Here is a 24,083-nt window from a genome sequence, read left to right on the forward strand (position 1 = left end):
AACTATTGCTACCTTGGAAATGTGACCCAACATCTGTCTCCGTATCTGGATTTAGAGTTTATGGAGAGCTGTGTGAAGACAGCACATTTGCCTGACATGTGTACATCTTTGGTACATAGTGTGTGTGACACACTCTGCCTGCATTCCACCCAGAATATGGTAGGATCACATATTTTGGATTTCAATCATTGCATTTACCAATGGTAGTTGCTTTTTGTATGGTGGACCTGCAGCCCTAGCTGCATTTGTTCTCATCCATACTAATGTGCATACCACAGATGTGTCCGTGCAATGAGGTCATGTTTACCATGTGGCAAGCTTGTTCCCCATGGCAGTAGCAGGACAGATTACCATGGATAGACTGTTCAGGCTCAACTTCTTCCATTGGTTACAATCCCTGGTGGGCAAGTCATGATGATCATGGTTACCAATGATGTCCCCTCCTCGTCACACATGTCCCATGCAGCCATTGCAACTCTCACACTGAGTTGTGACAGTGTTAAGTTCCAACATGCCAATTTCTATTTTTCAACATCCCCAACCTCAGGTGTGGGCCCCTTGCATACATCCTATTGGGACATGATGTGGTTGGGTGTGATGAGCTATTGATTAGCAAGTTGGCAACGTGAATGTACAATATGTGATGTGGTCCATGGATTGTGTCTTTCCGTTGTCACATAACAGTGATCAGGCTGTAAGTGATGTGTGTGATGGTAGCAGTACAATGTTACACATCACATATGATATCACAACATCACTTGCCAGATTAGTAACTGTTACATACAGCACTCCCTGAGGTAAGACTCACATTCCTATGGTATATGTAGTGGAAATTGAATAGGCCAAAACAGCATTGGTTGTATATGTGAAGTGTTTATTTACATACAGAACATGGTGATCTCAGTGATTTTTATGAGAAAAAGTTCTCGACAATTTGCAGTCTCCGGAGTACCCCAGCAGCTGTGTTGTGCTGTTCCCCCTCCATATCGTCAGCACCATCCTCCTCAGGCAGGTCAGCAATCTGGACATACCTTGGAACGTTTATTCGCACAAATATGTTGTGCAGGACGGCACATGTCAGAATGATTTTACCCACAATGTGTGGGCCATAAGGGAGGCTACCTCCTGCCAGGTCCAGGCACCTGAATCTTGATTTCAGTATGCCAAATGTCCTTTCCACGACATTTTGTGTCTGACGGTGTCCCTCATTGTATGCATGCTCTGCTGCTGTGTTTGGGTTTGCAAATGGGGTCATCAGCCACTACTGTATGCCATAACCCTGATCCGCTGCAGAAGATAAAACATGTAAGTTGTTGTTAAGGCTTGCAACAGGTTTGTTATGTAGCATGGCAGTTGTTATTTGGAGTTGGTTGTGACTCATACATGTTTGTGTATGGTGTGAGTTCCTGGCCTTGTGCTAAGTTTTTCTAGAACTGTGTTGTTGGACATGACAATCTTGGGTATTGGCTCAAGGACCTGGGACATATCATTAGAATTCCTGACTGATGCTCATTATGTATGTTCCATGTGTTGTGTAGTGCACCTTTGTATCAGTGTGTTATCACTAGAGAGTACATGACACATCCTTGCAACACATTGGGGTCAGATGTGGTGACAACGTGGTAGCCCTACAGAGCCTGGACATCCCAGCCGTTTTTACATGTGTCATTACAGATGAGGTGCCACACTTAGGCCCATTTTAATGAGTAAGTGACAATGCATGACACAGCTCCGACATTGGCAGCGCTGTGCTGCTTCATTTTTACTATGCAGGAATGCACCATGTATGACATGTTACTAGGCAAGCCTTTGTCGTCCCCTGCACTGGCGCCTAATATAAAGCTGTGCACCAACACTGCCAACCTTGCACCAGGGTGCTTGGCTAGCTGCCCTGTGGAGGTGGACCTATCTGTGCAGGAAGAGACACCTTCCTATGCATATACTGTTTTGATGGACAATTGGCTCTTTCTGCTGTGTGTGCAGCAGTATTTAGTATGCATAGGTGGCACATTCATATGAGGTCAAATCACAGTCTATTTCCTTATTGCAACCTGCAAACGGCACCCCTGGGGTGGTGTTTGATTTTGGCACTGCCTCAACTTTTGGGTGACAGCGTCATCATGCTATGTATCTTGTGGTGACAAACCTACAGCAACACACATTGCATGCCCCTTCCACGCTAAGTGCTGCGTGGAAGGGTGCCCGATTTACAATGTGGTTTCAAGTCACAAAACAGTGGTCATCCGCCAACTTGTACATACAGTGCAGGCCATGACAATGGCACTGGGGGCTCTTACATAGGTCCCTTAGTGATCATGAGTGGCAGCTGATGTTTGTGCCCGCCATTAGGTGTCCAAGGGTGTGTGCCCCATTATTTCAGGCTGATCAACATTACTACCAGTGTCTCTCCTGTCTTCCACTACCTATAGCAGCATTTATACTGTCAACACATGCACAGTGCAGGCGATGGGATGGAGTACAGCTACTTAGCAAATGAGTCTCTTAGCCCAGTGCATGCAAGGTCAGGGATGTCCTCTATACTCCTACTGGGTCCCACTATGGCATCCATGATCTGCACTGTCTAACAGTGACTCTGCCCCATCGTGGGCCATTTATTGTTTACGGTACAGACTTGGGGGTTCATTACGACCCTGGCGGCCGACGGTAAGTTGGCGGTAAGACCGCCAACAGGCTGGCGGTGTTCCGCCAGCTATTATGACCGTGGCGCAATAGCCACGGCCATACCGCCGGCCCCTCCACTATACCGCCAGGCACCGCTGCCCTGGGGATTATGAGTCCCCGACCGCCAGCCTGTCCGTGGCGGTAAACACCGCCATTGAAAGGCTGGCGGAAAGGGGACTTGGGGTGCCCCTGGGGGCCCCTGCACTGCCCATGCACTTGGCATGGGCAGTGCAGGGGCCCCCAGACATAGCCCCGTCGCGCATTTCACTGCCCAAATTTCGGGCAGTGAAATGCGCGACGGGTGCTACTGCATCCACTGCACATCAGCATTGCCGCCTGCTCTATTACGAGCCGGCAGCAATGTTGATGTGACTTTTCCGCTGGGCCAGCGGACGGTAACACTGTTACCGTCCGCTGGCCCAGCGGAAAAGTCATAATAGGGAGCCAGCAATACCGCCGTCAATGGCAGTATTCTGACTCCCGCAGCCTCGGCGGTCTTTTTAAAAGACCGCTGAGGTTGTAATGACCCCCTTGATGGTGTTGTGGGTCAATAAGTGGTGCACATGAGGTGGCACTACAGTATGTGTGGTTCCACTACTCACATATCTGACACATGGTATGTGATGGCCATTGATGTTGCATTCCTATGTATGTGACACAATGCATCAGGCAGATGTATATGCACACTACAGGTAAGTCAGGTATGTGTTAATGAGATGCAGTTGGTATTGGCACCAGTTGTGTGGCAGTTGATGTTTGTTCTGGCAGAGACTTGCACGGCATGATTTAAGAGGTCTGTGCCTATGTGTGAGTTACATTACATGAACATGGTGTATTCCACTGACATTGCTGTGCTATTCTTTCTTTGGTGTACTGTGTTTGTGAAGTGTCAGTAGTAGGCAATCTGTGGGCACTTGTAGTGTAGTGTTTGTGTACATTTTCTGTTAGCAAAGGGTACATATCTGCACCTGTCCTTCACGTGGTGTGCCTGTCAAGTTGTAGGTGTGTTACGTACATATAGGTGTATGTGTTTGTGATGTACATTGACTGTACTGTACTGCAGCATGGTGCATATGTGTTTTGACCTGCACATCTGTGCTACCCTGGCCATGTGTTTTTGGAGTGGTGTATGTCTTGTGTGTCCTACAGGGTTGGTGTGTTGTGTGGATATTGCTAGGTTTGTCGACTTACCCGCAAGTAGGCCATTTCCATATTGGCTATCCTGGAAGTGTTCGTTGATCCTGCTGTGCCTGAATATGTAGGTGTCATGGATGCTCCCAGGATACTTGGCCAAAATGTTTGTAAATAGTCCCTGGTGGTCCACTATGGTCTGCACATTTATGGAATGTGTGTGTTTGTGATTCCTGTATAATTACTCTGTTGCTGTAGGTGGAACTAGTCGGACATGGGTGCAGTCCATTCCACCGAGCATATGTGGAAAGCCATCAAATTGGTAGAACCCCAGTTTTATCTCCTGCTGCATTTGCTGGGTGTTGGGGAAGCAGATGTGGCAGAGTGGCAGAGAGATAATTGCATCTAACACCTTCGGCAGGAACACCGAGATAGATGGCTGTGACACACCAGCAACCAGGGCACCCATTGTCTGAAATGAGCCACTTACCAGCATGTGCAGGACAGCTAGCAGCTTTGTCACAGGTGGTATATTATGTGGGGTCTGCAGGCTGGTTGTGATCTGTGGCTAAATGTCCTGCAGCAGGTGTAGTGTGGCTTGCCAGTTGAGTTTGTATGTCCTAATGATGTCTTGTTCCCTGAGGCCAAAGAACGTTGTCCTGTTTCGGAATATCCTCTCCTGCCTTCTGCATTGCCTTTCTGGGCACCATTGTGGTGGTGGTTGCTGTTGTTGTTGCTGTCCTATGCTTCATCTCCCAAGCTGGAGCAGTAGCACTTCCATCTTGACCTGTGGGTTTTTAATGTTGCTTCTGTGTGTTTTCCTTAAGTAGTGATGTGTGGGCCTCATTTTAACGCCTGGTCTTGTCGTGTAGTCACTTTAGCTAAAGCTTTATACACGTTATTTTAGCAAACTAGGCCTGCCGTTGTGCACTTTAACCTAGATATGTTTTATTCTAGCTTCGTTATGTTACTTTAACAATATCCACATTTGCGGTCTTGTTTTATTTTTTCTATAGCTGTTCTTTGCCTAGGTCAGCACTGCATTCTTAAACAAGACATTTCTTTCACTCTGTGCTTTCTCAAGGCTGCAGTAAGATAGGATGCCAGCAAAAGTGGTAAGCTTTGCCTCTAATGTTCACAGAAACATACACACTCTTACGTGGAGATCCTTTCTTAGAACATCAGCTGTTTTATTATAAAAACACTACTTTAACCTATGTACATTAGAGGCAGATTCCAGCCAGATGACCACGACTGTCTGCTATTTGCTAATTGCTTTGCTGCAGCTGCTTATGTAGACTATAGGCCTCTTGCTCAGGTATGAGGGATGATGTCTTCCCAGAGAAACGTAGAGGGCAGAATTAAAGCTTAACATGCTGTGCTCTAACGTAGCTTAGGTAGGAACTATCTTTGCAAACCCAAGTGACAATATGGCAGCGTTATTTTTGTGTTTTACTTTCCTTGTCACAATTTTAATCCTGTTATGCTTCATCGTCCTAGTTATTGCCAAACATGCTTTATTATCTAAGAAGCAGTTACTTCAATAAAACTTTATTGAACTTTACTCTGCTTCTGATTGTACTTGCATACGTGAGACTAATGTAACTGAGAGAAACGGATGAGATCTGAGTGGCCACGATTCCCCTGAGGGGTCATTTATGTTATGCACCCAGTTGCTTTAATCATCCCTGCTCTTGGGTAGAGATGAGACACTGCTGATAAGTCGGAACAAACCCGGATTAGGCCGACAAGCGTCACATGGTGTGGGTTTAGTCTCCCGCAGTACAGGTGATTCTGCCGCCTGAATCTAGTAGTCTTATTAGGATAATAAGAACCTTCGCGACATGGTGCTGCCAACTTTTGATCAGGCTCTAATTTTGGGTCCTCCTGAGTATCTCTGTCTCACTACATGCAAAGACACTTCAGTACTATATACGGAGACGTCTGTGGTATTGAGGATTTTCCTCCTCAGCTAAGTAGGTACTACCTAACTACCGCTATAGGTTGCTCAAGCATGAACTCAAAAAGGATAATCCCCATTTGGTGTACTCATCTCTGAACTAAATTTACCATTCACCATGGTGAACCCGCAACAAGTAGCAATTGCAGTCAATATCCGACCACCACTTACTGCACATTTATTGGCACATGGCCTAACGGCCCAGGGGGTTCCTGTTACATTTGTTGTTGAGGCTCATCCAGCCTATAGAACAGAAATGTTCTATTCTTGGATCACATTTCCAGCAGCTGATGGTAACACAAATACATTTCATCACTATACACCTGCAAACATACCTGCACAATATAGAGCATATGCATATCTAGAAATACCTTTATCTTATCAAGAACGTAATAATTGGCTTGATGGCGCCCTACCACATACAATACTACATGTTAGGTTAGGCCCTCTTAATAATGATGGTCCTACTTGGCCTTTATTAGCCACATATACACCGCATCCTGATGCAGCAACCTTGACAGTAGCTGAAGTTCGCCGCTTATATGCTGAGCTGACAGAAATATATAGATGATTAGTACAGCTTGTAATGCAAACATTAAATACAAACCCAGCACCTGATGCCCCAGTGCAACCACATGCAATAACGCCAGGCATTATTCCTGCAACTGTACATTCGGTTATGGGTAAGTTACCCGCCAAATGGGAAGAGATTCCGTTTTGGTTAGCTCAAAAAATAAATGCACTGAAAGCAGTATTTCCCCATACGGGACCTCAAGATAAGCATGGAATATTAACTATGTGCTTGCCATTTGGGATGTTTCCCAAAGTAGATAACTGCAATTCTTAGGGCACTATATTTGCCACGCTCTATACTACCACACATGGTACACTGACACTTGCCAATCTTCCGGAAGTGTTAAAACAAATTCAAGATGAATATGGGGCTGCCCTGGCCCTAGACTTGGGGATGCAACTCATGGGCAATATTCCCACTGTATCTTCAATTATATTAAGTAACCTTAAAGGGGAAGCAGTTGCACTAGCAGTGCATATGCGTCTTAGGGACGTTCTTCCCCAGGATCAAGAGCCTGAGCTGCCAAAGACTATTGAGGAGCCCTACTCTAGTATTGGTCGAGATAGTCTGGGGGCCAGACCCACAAAACCACAGTTTCAGGGTAAATCTAATAAAGATTCTACCAAGCAATAACCTGAGGGTTCTATTAAATGCTGGGATAAAAAACAACAAACACCTAAAAATGAAAGGAGAGAATCTCCGCATTGGGAGACTCCTCAGAATCTCCGTAATAGAGATATTATGAAGACGCCTGACAGATATCAATATACTGATACTCAGCAATCTCGTTCCTTTCAAGACTCACTGGAAAAAAGAAGTGAGAGAGGTGGACGGTCAGAGCGAAGAACTGAGTAGGTGAAACCAAGACAGGAATCACTACGCTCAAAAGAAGCTTCTGTTAAAAAAGAAGAGAAACTTCCCCAACAAAAACCTCAATTTAAAAAGAAAAAAGTGGCAGCAGTTGTGATTCGTCTTGCCACTCAGGAAGAGGGCTCTATTGAAGAACAAGCCGTGGGGCACCTGCTCTGTTAGGCAGTGCAGCAGAGGTCACAATAGTTCGCCGGAATCTTCAAGAGCATCTGGAGGTGAAAGCAACTGATGATTTCTTATAAGTTGAAACTGCGGACATGCGTGTCTCCATGCCTGACAGGGTATACAAAGTAACATTACAGTTAGAAGGAGACATTGAACGCACGATCGACGCAATCTTTTGGGACCGCGTCGTTAACATTTACGATATTCTACTGGCTGAAAAGGATTGGCCACCTGATTTTGTACGTACTTGCCCATATGGGGAAGAGGTTATCAAACCTTCTTTCTCGCCTTTTGTTCCCAATGAGCTCGCACAATCCTACACCATTTATTGGGCATTGGTGCAGGCACCAGCATTATACCGTAACCACGTTGAGTGGGATAAAGATTCCCCCTATTGTGTAATCCCAATAAAAAATCAACCCCAACCTCGACCCCAGTACCCAATCAAACATGATGCTAAAAGCACCTGTGAGTGAAACCCTCACACAGCTAGAGTACCAGGGGGTAATCGAACTCTGTGTCTCACCAATGAATAATCCTTTAACCAGATCATTTATACAGAATAGCCGTAGACTACAGACACATAAACTGTCATACAGGCACATATGATATACAAAACTCTCATATAACAGCACTTATGAACAACATAGTGTGCAAAAAATACAAAACAACATTAGATATTTCCAATGGCTTCTTCTGCTAAAACATAGCGCGTGAGAGTAGAGACCTACCAGGTTTTAGCGCACTAGGCTCCCAGAACAAATTCCGTCATTTAGCACAGGGGTACAAGAACAGTCCAGGACTGTTCGCTGTTTGTGTAACTTCAATATTGCACGACATTGACCCTGAAGCATTGTCCTATGAATATGATATCCACCTTACGGATGATGAATTACTGCAACATCTAAGACGGGTAGCCTGCATTGTTGTAGGATTAGCAGAATTTGGCTATACATTCAACTTCAAAAAAACAAAAATAGCCTTCCTTAGCGTCCTGTTTCTGGGATACGAATTATCAAGTGAAGGAAGGAGCCTAGTGCCACAATTCTTAGAAAAATGTGCAGTTACAACCATCAAATACCATTAAAAAACTCCAATCTCTTTTGGGTTTCCAAAATTTTGGCAGAATTTACATTCCAGATTATGCATCACGCATTAAACATTTGAATTACTTGATACGTCCTGACTTTTCCAGTAAATTTTGGACAGTCAAACACACATGCATACTCAGAGCTTTGCAAACAGACATGCTTGCAGCACAACACCTACACACAGGGACAATAAAAAACATCTGTTCATCAGAGTAATTGCTGGTGCCATTGGTTTCACCTATGTAACATTCAATGAAAGTGAGACAGTCCCGATAGCATACAAATCAAATTTGTATTCAACAGCAGAGCAATGTTTTGCTACCACTGAGAAAATTCTCACTGCTGTTCAGATGGCTGTCATCAAAGAAAGACCCCTGGCCCAGGGGAAACGCATTATTGTTGTATCTCCAATCCCAGCTCTCAAGGCTGTTACCAAAGCCAGCGTTCCAAACGCTAAAGCATTGCATCCACGTTGGATCCAATGGGCAACATCTCTAACAGCCACTGATATTGACTATATTTTTGACCCAAAGTTACAAACTCTAGTATTTTCGCAATATGAACTAGAATGCCTAGCTCCGGAAAATACATTGCTATTGATCAATATCAAAGAGTCATGTACCACGATGGCTCAGCACAACCTGCAATAGGAACAAAGCATAAATACTCTGCTGCTTTTGCAGTCCTAAGCAGCTATATGGTGGGTAGCAAATTCTATTCACAACATACTTTCATGCAAACCCTGGGGGATTGCACTGCACAACTAGCAGAGCTAAATGCTCTGGTGATGGCACTGGAACATACAGATCCTGCACAGCTAACACTGATTGTCTGTGATTCTTACTATTGTCTCCAGTCCTTCAATGAATATCTGCATTACTGGCGCCAGAATGGGTTCAGAAATTCCAAAGGTAACACCATCAAACACAGACTTCTGTGGGGAAAAATAGCAGATCTGAAGGAAACGTTGTACATACACTTGGACACCAGCACATTGGAATACACATTGCTGGAAATACACTGCCCGATGAAGCAGCCAAATCAGCAGTAGCTACGACTTCTGTTGCTGCATTAACTCATTCTAGAATAAAACCGGACGATGAAATACTGGCTGCCGTGCAAGCCTCGGCTGACGGCATTCCTTTACCCAAAGGATATCCCATTAAATAATCCTACAGCATGGGAGGCTTCCTTGACACAGAAGTAAAAAATACCAGGCGTGGGAACTCGAGTAATTCTGAATACTAACATAGGACCAGAGTTGATCAAAGCAGCGCATGAGGGGGTTGCTTGTGCCCGAGCTGGTGTGGCGGCTACAATTATCATTGTTGCAGGCTAGTTATTGGTGGCCAGGTCTATACAAACAGACCAAGCAGTATGTCCTTTGTTGTGATATCTGCCAACAACTTAAGGGGTTCACCGTCAAACACCCACTGCAGACACATCTCCTAATTTCAAACAAACCATTACAATGTGTGTACTTCAACCATTGCGGTCCCCTGACACCTGACAATGCATACAAATACATCTTAGTCGCTGTTGACTCCTGCTCCAGATTTCTGTGGGTGTTGCCACAACGCTCAGCTGACGCTCGGACTGTTATTGAAGATATGCAAGTCTTTATAGGCACATATACATTTGCGGCTTTCAACTCAGACCAGGGCCTTGCTTTTCCCACAAGGGCATTCAGGGATGTTAGGGGTCCAACTCAACTACTTGTCTCCATTTCATCCCAAGGGAAATAGTGTTGTGGAGCGATAAAACTGAGATTTGAAGCAATTCTTAACAGCCAGAGTATTAGGTATGGGTCATAGTTGGTTTAACCACCTGTATGGAGTCCAGGGAGCACTTAATAATCTGCCTAGAAGGTCCATGGGGGGTCGTACTTCATACGAGTGCCTGTTTGGAACTTGAATGTATGTTCCGGATCTTGATGGTCCTCGCACGGAGGAAGCAAAAACACCTTTTGACATACATGAATGTGTCACTGTCTTGCAGGAATTACAACAGTTCTGTGACAACAACGCTTCTGCCAGTGCTGCCTCCTTAGAAATTATGGATGTCCGGCTGGATTCCAAAGCTTGGGGATCTAGTACGTGCAAAAGTTGCTGTGAAAAAAAGTTTGGCCCTTCCTATCGTGCACCGGTGCCAGTCCTGGGAATACATGGTACTACAACTGTTATACTACCACCTCTGCCTGGTTCTAAACAAAATAGCTTTGTTTCCATCGACAATGTCAAGTTACACCATGTGGCCGATCCTGCACAGCAGACCAAGAGTAACAACCAGTAGTAACTGAATCCCTCTCACTACTGGTCAAGAAGTCCCTCTACAAGTTTTGAGCAGCAACGCTGACACCTCTCCGAGCTTGGGGAGGGTGGAAAATTATCTTGCATTAGTTTCACTAACATCTGTTACAACAAGCAACACAGAAATTGCTGATTGATTTGACTCGACATCTACACAAGCGGATGGCGTCATTTATTATGAACCGCCGCAGGAGGCCATTGTTAGTTCTTGTCTTCAAAACACCGTTGCATTTTTTGCACGAACTGCTTCTGGATACTTCGACGATATCATCGATACTTTCTCGGACTCATCTGCCTCTCCTGTTTCTGAACTGTCAAAAACATGTAAGCTGATAACTTGGCTTAAAACAGATTACTTTATTTTCCTATGGAATTATCTGTGGCTTTCCTTGACTGTATTAGCTTTCCTCCTCCTTTGGATTGGTTTTGTTATTACCTTCTTTCTACTAGTACATGGTCATTATTTTCCTGAAAGACCAACAGTTGAACTACTGGATGAGGTCCTAAAACCCCATTTGTCTTCTCAGAAAGTCCACAGAGACTTGTCTTGCGTAAACATTTCCGCTGTACCAGTTCCTGATGGGATTGTTTGGGATAACGTCACATTTGATATATTCGTCCCAACAGAGGTCATTCAAATACCATATGTGTTTAAACTTTATATGAACAATGTAATAATACTCTGAGTTGTTTCGGATGACTGGGGTGAGAAAGCAGTTGATTCTATGATGACTGAGTTGTAGTATTTTACTGTATTTGAAAGTGAGGATGTTTATCAATTCAAAGAAAATGATGATGATATGTTTTGCTATAATTATTATGGACTCCATTTCATTCATGGATCAAGTACCCCAAAGACTATTTTTAAGTATATATAATGGGAACATTATCCAACTCCACCACAAAGGGAGTTCTAAAACATATTCTGAAAAATGTGCATACATTTCTAGGCACAGTGTTAAAAATGATGAGTCATATTATTTCAAATTGCCATTTATGGAACATGCACAAATGTTATTGTCAGATACAAAATTAATTTATTCAGATTCCTTCATTTCCCAGTTGACTATAGAAGGCTATGAATATTTTTTTAAAATTTATTGTACAGATAATAAAATCCAATACAATTGGACAGAGAGAAAAGAAACACAAATACAATCAGAAGCTAAATGCATGCTAAAACACGTCATGATTAGAACACACATAATATATTAAAAAGAGGAAGTGTTCCTACCTAAAAATATAAAACAATTCTAAATATAAAAATAGAATAAATCACCGAGCCCGGAACACCACATAATGCATAACAAAACAAAACAAAATACAAAAGCCCAGGTCCTAAAGTGTGTGTGCGTTAATAATGGCTTCAATAAATACCAGCATATGCCATAAAAATCCACAACTTAACCAACAGCGAACAGCGTGGCAAGAGCAGAGAGAGAGAGAAAAAGGAAGAAAGAAAGAAAAAAAAAAGCTATGAATATTGGTTGAATATTGGTTGAAGTCAATTGTCTTAAAAAGTGTGTGGGGAATGAAAAATTGGCAAATAAGGGGAAAGGAAGCTTTGTTTAGAGCATGCCTTATACCTGTTCAAATGATATTTTTAAATGAAACTGTACAACAGACAAGTTGTTTAGGCTCAGCAAAGATTAAGGATCTGAATGTACCCAGTATTCCTGCCGCTGCACAATTTTACAAATGGCAAAAATATATAAATGCACCTGAAGATCAGCTCGATGAATGGGTCCAAAAAGGCACATTTAATGCTTCACTTTCATTTCCTGGTGGGTGGTTATTGTGGCCAATAGATACCAATGGGTATCATAAACGTTTTGGAAACTCCACGGGAGGTTTTAGAACAAGTGTGCCAGACCTGCGCTATGTGTCATCTCAACAAGCAGGTATAGTGACAACATACAGTGTAGGAAAACTATGCCAGCAATGGTTGAAGAGTTCCTCACTAGATGTTGTTAAAGAACACCCCAGTCTCCTGTCTAACGATACTGACTTACAGGATTTCCTGTTAGCCCCCAGAAAACAATGCAGAAAGCACTTTTTGTATGTAGCCTATAATGAAATTTGGAAGCTTTCTAAAAAGAAGCTGCTGCCCAGTTAAGGCAAATAAATCAGGAGAATTTACAGAAGGCGTTAGCTGTTGTAGATAATTGGATTAACACCCTGTCTGACCACATATACACCTTAAAGAACATTGTTTCCTCTGCAATAGACATAGTACAGAGCGACATGTCCTCTTTACACCATGGACAAAGTCAACTAGGATCCATTATGCAGTTAGGTTGGACACTACAAACACTAATGGTAGGTCACGTTCCCTGGCAATACGTTAGCGCAAGGGACATATTTAATTTAATGCAACAACAACTAATGGCTAAAAAAGAAGCGACTTATGTCATGTTAAATATTGAGAAATTAGAAAAGTTGCCTTTTACTGTGGCTGAAATACCATCTGCTGAGTGGCTAATACACTGGGTCATTAATCTGCCTATTTCAACACTTCAAGTCACATCCTGCTTAAAACACATTCCAGTGGGCAGAAATGAAAGGATAGGAGATAGTTACATCCACAAGGTGTGGGAGCTACCCTTCTCATACAAATGTCTCAGTGACATGAAAGAGGTCTTTCTAAGCGGTAGCGAATGTGAGACTTCTGTCAGCCATTCGTTGGCTCGCAAACAGCTGTCCTTGCACTGGACGTGTAATGCTTTGGAAGCAAATTGGGCTTGTTATCTGAAGGGAGTCCCAGTCCCCTTGATTAGAACAGGGTTCCAGGTGCTCTCGAATGGTAGCTATGTGCTCCTTAATAGTGAGAGCTGTTGTGGGATGCGAGCCGAAATAGTTTATGTCATTTCGGTCTCCAAAATTTTCACATGTTGCGGGAATGTACTTTTCCTCCTACACGACAGAGGGAAGTAGCTGAGATTTGCCACTTCAAATGTGAATTTTGACAAGTTGAGCAGACTCACGGCTTTATTGGGACCTATGCGCTTCAGGTTGCGAGGCCATCCGCGGATATACAGTCCCTTTTAAGTACTAACTTTCCGAGACACTTTGGTGAACTCGTGAGACGGATCTTTAACGCATCCAGTATTACTGGAATCACAAATTTCTTTAAGACTGTTGGTTCTGGTTTCGTTCACACCTTTGCCTCTATATTCGGCTTAATACCTTCAGCCATCCACTCAATATTCTCCGCTATTTTCAGGGGATTTCGGAAACTTTGGCTCTAATGGGTGGCATCTTGCTATTGCTACTTTTTCTGTGCAATGGCTGTCCTTTTACAACAAAGAGGACTGAAAGCGCTTCCACCAGCGAAGCTGCGTCGTGAACGCATGATGCAGTACTTTAGAGCACCACTCCTGGAGCAGTTGGAGTGCGACTGGTCTCTGTCATTCCGACTGGTTTTACATTGTGTGCAGCCTGTGTTTTGGTGCCTCTAGTGCGCTTTTGAATGTGCACTGAAAGTTTGCCTTTCTACGCAGTGCTTGCTTTCATTGGATGCTGATATGTTGATGTTCTCGCTGAGGGCTCATTACCAGACATGCGCGTTGAGGGTGCGTTTGCTACGGGCAGCCGTTTATGAGTTGCCCTTTGTTGACCATGCAGCTCTAAACTCACTGTTGGGCACATCACGGAATGTTGCTACCTCGGCTGGAGCTCAGGCTTTGGAACACGAATGCTCCTTGGTTTTCCTTGGTGGTGAACTTCCTATTTTTCCACCTGCCGAAGTGGAAGATTTCCTATCTTCAATCATCCCGGATTCAGTTGACGACTTTAAAAATGACTCTGACTTTTGAAATTCGCCCTTTTGACGAGACAGTTAACATTTTAAGTTGTCCTTTTAATACATGCTCAAGTGTCTTTTGACTTGCCATTATTGACATTCCCATGTATATATATGCCTTAGAATGCTTTTTAGTACTTTTTACAAATAATTAGGCTTTGAACCACCTTTGAACCAGCAAGGGGATGGTGTTGTGTAGTCACTTTAGCTATAGCTTTATGCACGGTATTTTAGCAAAGTAGGCCTGCCGTTGTGCACTTTAACTTAGATATGTTTTATTCTAGCGTTGTTATGTTATTTTAACAATAGCTACATTTGTGGCCTTGTTTTATTTTCTCTATCTAGCTGTTCTTCGCCTAGGTCAGCACAGCGTTCTTAAACAAGACATTTCTTTCACTCGGTGCTTTCTCAAGGCTGCAGTAAGATAGGTTGCAGGCAAAAGAGGTACACTTTGTCTCTAATGTTCACAGAAACATACACACTCTTACGTGGGGATCCTTTCTTGGAACATCAGCTGTGTTATTATAAAAACACTACGTTAACCCATGTAGGTTAGAGGGAGATTCCAGCCAGATGACCACGACTGTATGCTGATTACTTCGCTGCAGCTGCTTATGTAGTCTACAGGCCTCTTGCTCAGGTATGAGGGATGATGTCTTCCCAGGGAAACCTAAAGGGTGGAATTGGAGCTTAACATGCTGTGCTCTAACATAGCTTAGGTAGAAACTATCTTGCAAACCCTAGTGTCAATATGGTAGCGTTATGTTTGTGTTTTACTCTCCTTGTCACAATTTTAATCCTGTGATGCTTCATTGTCCTAGTTATTGCCATACATGCTTCATTATCTAAGATGCAGCTACTTCAATAAAACTTTACTGAACTTTTCTCTGCCTCTGATTGTACTTGCATACGTGAGACTAATGTAACTGAGGGAAACAGATGAGATCTGAGTGACCATAATTCCCCTGAGGGTTCATTTATGTCATGCGCCCCGTTGCCCTAATCATCCCTGCTCTTGGGTTGAGATGAGGCCCTACCAGTTAGCCGGAACCCAGATTAGGCCGACAAGTGTCACATGGTGTGGGTTTAGGCTCAGTCTCCCACAGTACAGGTGATTCTGTCGCCCGAATCCAGTAGTCTAATTAGAATAATGAGAACTTATGCGACAGTCTGAACCAGGTGTTAAAATGAGGTGCAAATCGGAGTTAACGTAATTTTTTGGTTCCGCCTCCCACCCAGGCGTTATGTTTGCATGGGTGGATAAATATGGTGCTTGGGGCTTAGAGTTGTTTATTGGACGGAACGGCTACCTTTCATCTCATTGACGCAAAGTGGTTTCGCGCATTCCAAAACATTACAAGAACTCCAATATTTTGATGCTAGATGGTTCTAGCATCAAAATACAAATACGGAGTTAAGTTTGCGCTGAATTAGCATTAAAAAAGAAATGACGCTAATTCAGCACAAAGCAAGTACAAATATGGGCCTTTTTTTTTAGGTTATTTAGAAGGTAATGTAGCTATCTTACCTATGGTCAATCTGTCCACCACTTCTTTTTCCTGAAATCCAATGTTAACTGTATTAATGCTAACTCACATTCATCCTCACCATTGCCTTCTTCTTCATCGGCCTCATTTCAAAATGCGCCTCCCTTGAGCCCAGAGGCAGTATCTGAGCATGGCTTACTTCCTGGGAGCAGTAAAAATGTCTCCCCCTACGGCTTATAACTAGGCCTAAAATCCATCTGTCCAATCTTTCCAAGGTATATTCGTTTCCCCTGGAGCAGGGGTAAAAAATCCTTCCATAGCTCCTTCTTTGACTACGGCTATGGCTTTTTCACTTGCTTAAAGTGTTTCTGCCAATATTTAATTTACAGTTTCCCCTCACCAACTCCTTAACTGTATTCTGGAACACACCAGAAGTGCGCTTGCCTGTAGAAAACTTTGCAATGCACAGTTCCTCTATGAACAGTGTTCCCTGACGAGCACCCAACCATGTTATTTTTGTTCTCACCACCTGCAGTTCACTTGCCTTCAGTCCTTGTAACACGCAGTAATCCACCGAAAAAGCACTCGTCTTCCTTTTATCGATGAGTGGGATACTTTGGGTTGCTAAGCAACTCCTCAAGCTGTGAGGTAAAAATGCATCACTTAATCAGCCAATCTGGTGCCATAAAGAGACGTGATGAACACGCGGTGCGTACTGAGATAGGTGATAAGGTAGGGTTATAGTTATGAGTGTGATCCTAATAGTGCACATACCCTGAAACACGTACTAGGCCGCAAAACGACGCCTTCCCCAAAATTAATCCTTACATGTACCGCTACACCACGTGTGACGGTGTTCTGCCTTGCTTCTGCAGATTTGTTTTTGCGGTCACTGCTTCCATCATCTCCAGACTGCAGCAGTACCGCAATACCTGCCGCAGGTCCTCTTGTTGACTCTCCTCCCGATGGTCCTGGGCCATAATAATCCTCATCACCAGTCAAATGAATCAGGAACACAGTTAAGAGGAGAAGGGTGTTTAATTATTACAACCGCATTGGGAGGGAGTCCGCCTGCAATTGCCACTAATCTGCATACCTTCCTTCATTTTTGCTTTTCTATAACAGACTAATAATTTGGACATTTGTGGAAAACAAATAAATGCCGAGCTGGCTGACAAAATATGGCAGTCAGTTCAGCGTTCAATGGCGTTCAATGGAGGCACCAATGAATACAGTGAAGGCTTAGAGATCTCCACCAGGCAGGCGAAAATCTTGGAGTGTGACAATCAGGCAGAAGGAGGCGGGGCCTCTGCTGACACGGTGGGCCTGGCAGGCTGCTCGGCATACTGTAAATAAGGATCTTTGTCCATTGCGATCGTAAAGCATCACTCAATATTTGGGAAATTTAAACTCAAATAAGTCCCACAGCACCTTGAGAATTTAATGATGCAAGACAAAATATACCTAATATGCAAAAGTAGATATGAGACCAACGACTGTGCTTATGTCAAAATGTTGGGTTCTGTGTGGCCACAGAGAATTAAGGTGAACGTCTCCCACAGCAGATCTGCCTTGATTTGCCTTTTTCCATTTGCTGTTAGACAGTAACACACAGCCTGCAAGGAAAAAACAACCAGCATTTTGACATTATCAGCCTCCGAATGGAACAGGGTCAGAGTGTTGACTTAGAAAATTACTGTTTTCTCAGCGCTTGAATAAATCCTCACACCAACCTGCTGCTTCTCAGGTTTACAGAATTTAATTTAGCGCAATTGATTTATCCTTCGGGGCAGGTGGAGCGAGCAGACATTTTAGAGCAGTATTTATAGAAGTGTTTACACCAGTTAAAATACAGCAGTACAAGATCAGCAGTGACCAGCACAGCATTTTATCCATCAATGAAAAGTCTATTTTATTTGCACATGCAGCAGGAGGAATTCATCCTGAACGAGTATCCTTTGCTCAGGCATCCATACATTTGTTTGCCCTTCCTGCTAGTGCATCAGTATTACGCTCATCACCTTTGTCAATATTAAGGGTATGAAATGCACTTCCTGTCTATCGTTGGCTTTTCATCATCTCTTGGAGAAATCACTTCCCACTAAGGTAGGTTAGAGGTATCTCAGTGTTTACTATTGTTAGCACAGAGGAATTCATAGTTACCCCTACATTATGCCTTAGGACTGCTCCTATCCTCTTGTTACACACCAATGGGGAAAACAAGGATCATTTGATACCGAAAGAGGCACCTTTGATCCTCTTAAAAATCAAACTTTGTTCGTGATCACCAAGCAATTCCTTGACCACTGACTGGTTTACATCAGAGTTGAAGGTACAACCCCTTCAGCCACCATACGCTTATTTGCATGACTGACTACTGTCTCATTTTGTTTGTGGTTTAACATTTTTATGCAACAACGGTGTTGCTGTTTAGAGAAAACAAAATGATATAGGCCCTGATTATGAGTTTGGCAGACGGGAACACCCATCCGGCAAACTCCTGACAGGGTGGCTGCCACTGTAGTGGTGACCTCCCTGCGGCCTCATTATGTCTTTCCTGCTGGGCTGACAGGTCCACCAGTCAGCCGAGCAGGAATGTGGTGGCAGCATTGCCACCGGCTCGATTACGAGCCAGAGGAAATGCTGCCTACTGCAGGGGGCACCAGCACCCTCGTAATGCACACTGTCTGCACAGCAGACAGTGTGCATTACGAGGGTACTGGGCAGGAGCACACTTGCACTGCCCATGCCAAAGGCATGGGCAATGCAGAAGCCCCCCCTGTGGCCCGCTGCACCTGTCCTCCGCCAGCCTTTTCATGATGGTGAAACCACCATGAAAAGGCTGGCGGAGAACCAGGTTGTAATCAGCAGGCTGCCCTGGCTAATTTCAACCTACACCTGCCGTCAGCCCATCAGGATCACTGATCCTGGTGAAGACGGCGGTCCCCTTGCAGTTGGACCGCCAGGGTCTTAATGTCGTGGTTGGACCGCCACAGCAGTGGCTGTCCGACTGCAACCACGAGTCTGGCGGTCCTAGAACGGCCAGACTTGTAATTAGGCCCATAGTCTGCAAGCTCTGGTTTCATATTCTTTACCAAGTCACCTTCCTTAAAAATCTTGTTATAACTTCGAGGAAAGTATGTCCCTTCACCCACCGGGTGAAGGTGTGTCCAATTCCTGCTTTATTACAGGTGCACTTTCCTAGGAAATCTGGCAGTTACGATTTGTTAATTAAAGAACCATTGAGACATATTTAGTAGCATAGTTTCTACAAGACTGTCCCATCTTTTGAAAATATTAGGCAAGATGTCCAAAGTGATTTGCCATTCTCAAAACCTACACCCGACTAAGCAGCCAGCTTTGCAAATGCAAGAAACAACATCTCAATACACTAAAGAGGCACTGCAAGTCAGACGAACGAATGGTTTACAAACACTCTTGTGATTGCAAATTTCTGAAAACATTGTGACTACTAACATTAGTTGGTATCTGTCAGCAAACTGGGAGCTGTCTGGGCACCAAGGAAGAACACTGCTCTTGATTATTTTTTATTTCACCACTGAGGTGGAATTTCTACTCTACTCTGTCAGTGTGTTCCAACCTTCCAGGCGTTGGTTTTGCATATTGATAGACATGGGCTCATATTGGTGTCACTCTCTGAAATATTCTACTCAAGGCTTATTGTTTTGGTTGAGCCCTGCTTTAAATGGCAATGGAATGCGATCACTTATCATAGCAATTTTATCTTGTTATTACCATATCACAAGTTGATAGTGATAGAATAGGGCCTACCCTTGCTTCCTTGAGGGCTCCAACACACTCCTTGTACACTCATTTTGCCTTGCTAGTCACAAGGATTGGGGACGTGAGCCTTGCTTGCTTCTGGGGGTTGTGGTTTGCTGGCTGCCCCCTCCTTCCTAGTTGCTCTTCCTGTGTGAGTCCTGCTAGTGTGTCTCCACTGCAGCTCAACTGTGCTGCACCTGCTTCAGGAGCTCCTTGAAACTTTACACCCTGTCCCCCTCACCCCCAGGCTCACCTTTGGTTTGCAATCTCTACTCGACCCTGTTTCCAGGCAGAGGGAGACCACCATTTTATGCCCCAGTTTACCTGAGGGGACCTCATCCACGGTTTAGCTCCGTCCATGCTGAGTGGATTCTGGGCCACCACACAAACAGTGTGTCGTAAGGAATGTTAGTACCTGGTCAGTACTCAATCAGAAACTGATATTCTTTGACATATAATATCCATTTCTCAATTCCCAGTGATGATCTTTGCAAGAATGTTAGTAAATGTTTGTGATTTGGTTAGTGCCCTGTGCCCATTCTCCATACCGGTATTACAAAAATGAGGGCCAACTCACAAGATGGCTATTGGTTACTCCTTCAAGATAGACTAGAATTTTTAGTAGAGGAGCATACTTGTTTGCTGTAGAAAGTGGAATTTGTCAGCCAAATTTACCAGCCTCTTTGCCATGCCTGGTGGCACGAACAGTTCATCTTTGACTTTTTTAACCTTCCGGTATTGACTGTCACTGGCAAGAAGTTGAGTGTGATGGATCCATGAAATGATGTGTAATAATGTCTTTCAGTTTTAACATGTCACCATTTTGACTCATGGCAGTGACAATTTGTTTCAGTGAAAGTGCAGCAGGCATGTTTGATTTCACAATTAAATGTATGTAGGCTTCAACTGTCTTAGAAGGGTTAACTTGACACTATACAGACACTCTGGAGACATAGTCGGCAGGGTTTTGATCCTTCCCTGGATGACACATAATTGTGTAGGTGTACACTTGTAATTGTAGACCCCAACGTTCAATCTGAGGAGGTATCTTGGCTTTTGAATTGCCAAAGATGGTCTGGATGCTTGATGATCTGTCACAAGCATAAAAGATTTTACATATAGGAATGCATGGAAATATTCAAAGCCCACATTACTGCTAGCCTCTCTTTTCCAGGTTGTGGATAAGCATGTTCCGGCTCGGACAAACTTTTCCTTGAATATGCCACAATACTTCTTCGAGCATTTTGGTGTCCACTGTGCAAGGATTGCGCCTAGCCCGACTGGGTTTGCATCAACAATAATTTCTGTATGGAGCTTGGGATCAAAATATGCCATTTCAGTAGAGTTTTCAATAGCTTGTTTGATTCTCTTAAAGCTTTGCTTGTATTCCTGTGACAAGTGGAATGAAACATTCTTTTTCGTCACCTCTCTCAATGGAGCGCTTACAGTGGGAAAGTCTCATATGTATCTGGAACAGTAACTGGCCATGCCAAGGAATGAGTTGGCAATGCATGCACTTTAGGTGGATCTGGTGTCATGCCCCCATCTGAAAAAAATGGCTAAAGAATTTTAGCTTTGTCTTATTTAATTCACATTTTTTAGCATTTAGTGCTAAACCTACAATAATAGGTAAACAACCCACTTGCCTGAGAGCTCTATTGTGCTCCTTTTGAGTAGCTCCAAAAACTAGTATGCCATTGCTATAGTTGAAAGCATTCATGACAGGATTTCTGATATGTCTATTGACACTCTGAAAAATCTCTGCAGATGATGATGCACTAAAACATAGGCCCTCATTCTGACCTTGGCGGGCGGCGGAGGCCGCCCGCCAAAGTCCCGCCGTCAGATTACCGTTCCGCGGTCGAAAGACCGCGGCGGTAATTCTGACTTTCCCGCTGGGCTGGCGGGCGGTCGCCTTCAGACCGCCCGCCAGCCCAGCGGGAAAGAGGCTTCCACGATGAAGCCGGCTCGGAATCGAGCCGGCGGAGTGGAAGCTGTGCGACGGGTGCTGTTGCACCCGTCGCGTATTTCACTGTCTGCACAGCAGACAGTGAAATACTTGTAGGGGCCCTCTTACGGGGGCCCCTGCAATGCCCATGCCAGTGGCATGGGCACTGCAGGGGCCCCCAGGGGCCCCGCGACCCCCCCTACTGCCATCCGGATCCCGGCGGTCCGACCGCCGGGATCTGGATGGCGGTAGGGGGGGTCGGAATCCCCGCGGCGGTGCAGCAAGCTGCGCCGCCGCGGAGGATTCAATGGGGCGGCGGTACACTGGCGGGACCCCGCCAGTGGTGCCGGTCCGACCGCGGCTTTACCGCCGCGGTCGGAATCCCCATTGGAGCACCGCCGGCCTGTCGGCGGTGCTCCCGCGGTCCTCCGCCCTGGCGGTCAAAGACCGCCAGGGTCAGAATGACCACCATAGTCTTTTTTTATTGAAACAGACCAATATGTGTAGAAAAGGTTGTAATGTACCTGCAATGCTCATTGAGTTCTAATTGATGCTGTCCTTTATTTAAATCAAGGTGAGAGAAGACCTTTGGACCATTCAATTGTGTTATCATGTCAGCAATGTGTGGACCAGGATGTCATTCTCTTTCAATTGCCTTGTTCACTTGATGCATATCCACACAGATGCATACAGCTCCTAAACTGTCCATTTTGGCCACTACCGCTATTGGAGAAACCCATGGTGTTGGACCAGTAGAACGTGCAACAATTTCATTTTTAAGTAATGATTTGAGTTTCTTTTCATCAGCTTCTTGTAAATTAAATTCAATTCTGCAGTGTCTTTGAGCAGCAAGACAGACATACCCATTAATATGCAATTGTGCTTTCATAGTCTTAAGTTTTCCTAACCCCTTGAGCAACAAAGGGAACTGACTTACTATTTCATGAGGAGCATTCATGTTGTACTTCACTGAGATCCGTCCCATTTCAGCAGCTGTGTTAAAGCTGTGCAAACAGGCACCTGATGTCGTACCTTGAAGCTCCTGGATGGGTGCTCGTACTTTTGTTTTCTTCTGTGTCTTCACCACTACGAATGAACCTTTACTTTTCAAGGGTGTCCATGTGCACACTTTAATTTCCAATGGCATCAGCCGTGGCAATGGAGATAGTTAATTGCATTTCTCCTCACGCATAATATTTATTGACTCACCGCTATAGATAAAGGTATTAAACAGCTGTATATTTTCAGTGTAATTTCTGGACAATGTTTGAATTACTTTGGTGCTTTTTCATGTCGACTTTTCTTTGACTGGTATTTTTCTTCATGTGCGGTTTGTCCGACATGCACACATTTTTCTAAGGTAAACATCAACATTGCACAACTATCTTCTTCACTTTCACTTGATGTTGATGCTGACAATCTTTGTGACAATGGTTTGGATGACGATCAACTTCAATGGGTGTCAATTTGTCTCAATTGAGGTTATCCCTTGGCCTTAAGGGCTTGCGTTGAATGTCGCTTTTGGAACATTCGGTCGGTCATTTTGTCTTCTCATTGTGACACACTTACTTTTTGCTTCACCTAGCAAACCATTAAAAAATGGGTCTCCTTCCCACAACCTTTGCATATCTGTCGAGTGGCTGGACATTTACCTTGGAAATGACAATCCACACTTGAAACACAGCTTCTTTTTCCTTAGAGACATCACCTTGTGTCCTTAGCTTTATGTTTCTGCTTGCTTTTCATGTTCAATGCTGACTCACTTTGGGCTCCTCTGGGTCCATGTCAGCAGCTTTTTGATAAGCACACTGTTCAGCTCTGACAGCCATGAGACCTCACTTCAGACTAAGAGTTTCTCTCAGCATTTGTCGTCTAAAGAATCTGACAGGCGTCAGTCAATAACTCTGAGACATATTGCTTCCTCATTATAAAATCCATCAAACTTACAGTGTTTGATGAGCATATCCAGTCTCTCAACAAATTTGTTTATAGTTCTCCCACCTCTTTGTCATTCTTGACTGAAAATGTACCTTTTGTAATCTACATGGGCCATTTGATTTAATTTGAAATTCAAGGCTCTTTAATTGGACAGTACATAACTTTATCGGCTTGCAGAATTTTCTTTATGACTTCTTTTACACCATCACCAGTAAGATTGTTCAGGTATTTGATAATCTTTGTGTTATCTGTTTCTTCGAGTGCATCAATGAAATTATCAAATGTCACTAATGCCAATATTTGGCTTTTTTGCTGGTATCAAAGGGTGGTTTCAGAAAGGTGG

Source organism: Pleurodeles waltl, chromosome 6 (genome assembly GCF_031143425.1).
Source record: "Pleurodeles waltl isolate 20211129_DDA chromosome 6, aPleWal1.hap1.20221129, whole genome shotgun sequence".
In the NCBI taxonomy this organism is placed as follows: domain Eukaryota; kingdom Metazoa; phylum Chordata; class Amphibia; order Caudata; family Salamandridae; genus Pleurodeles; species Pleurodeles waltl.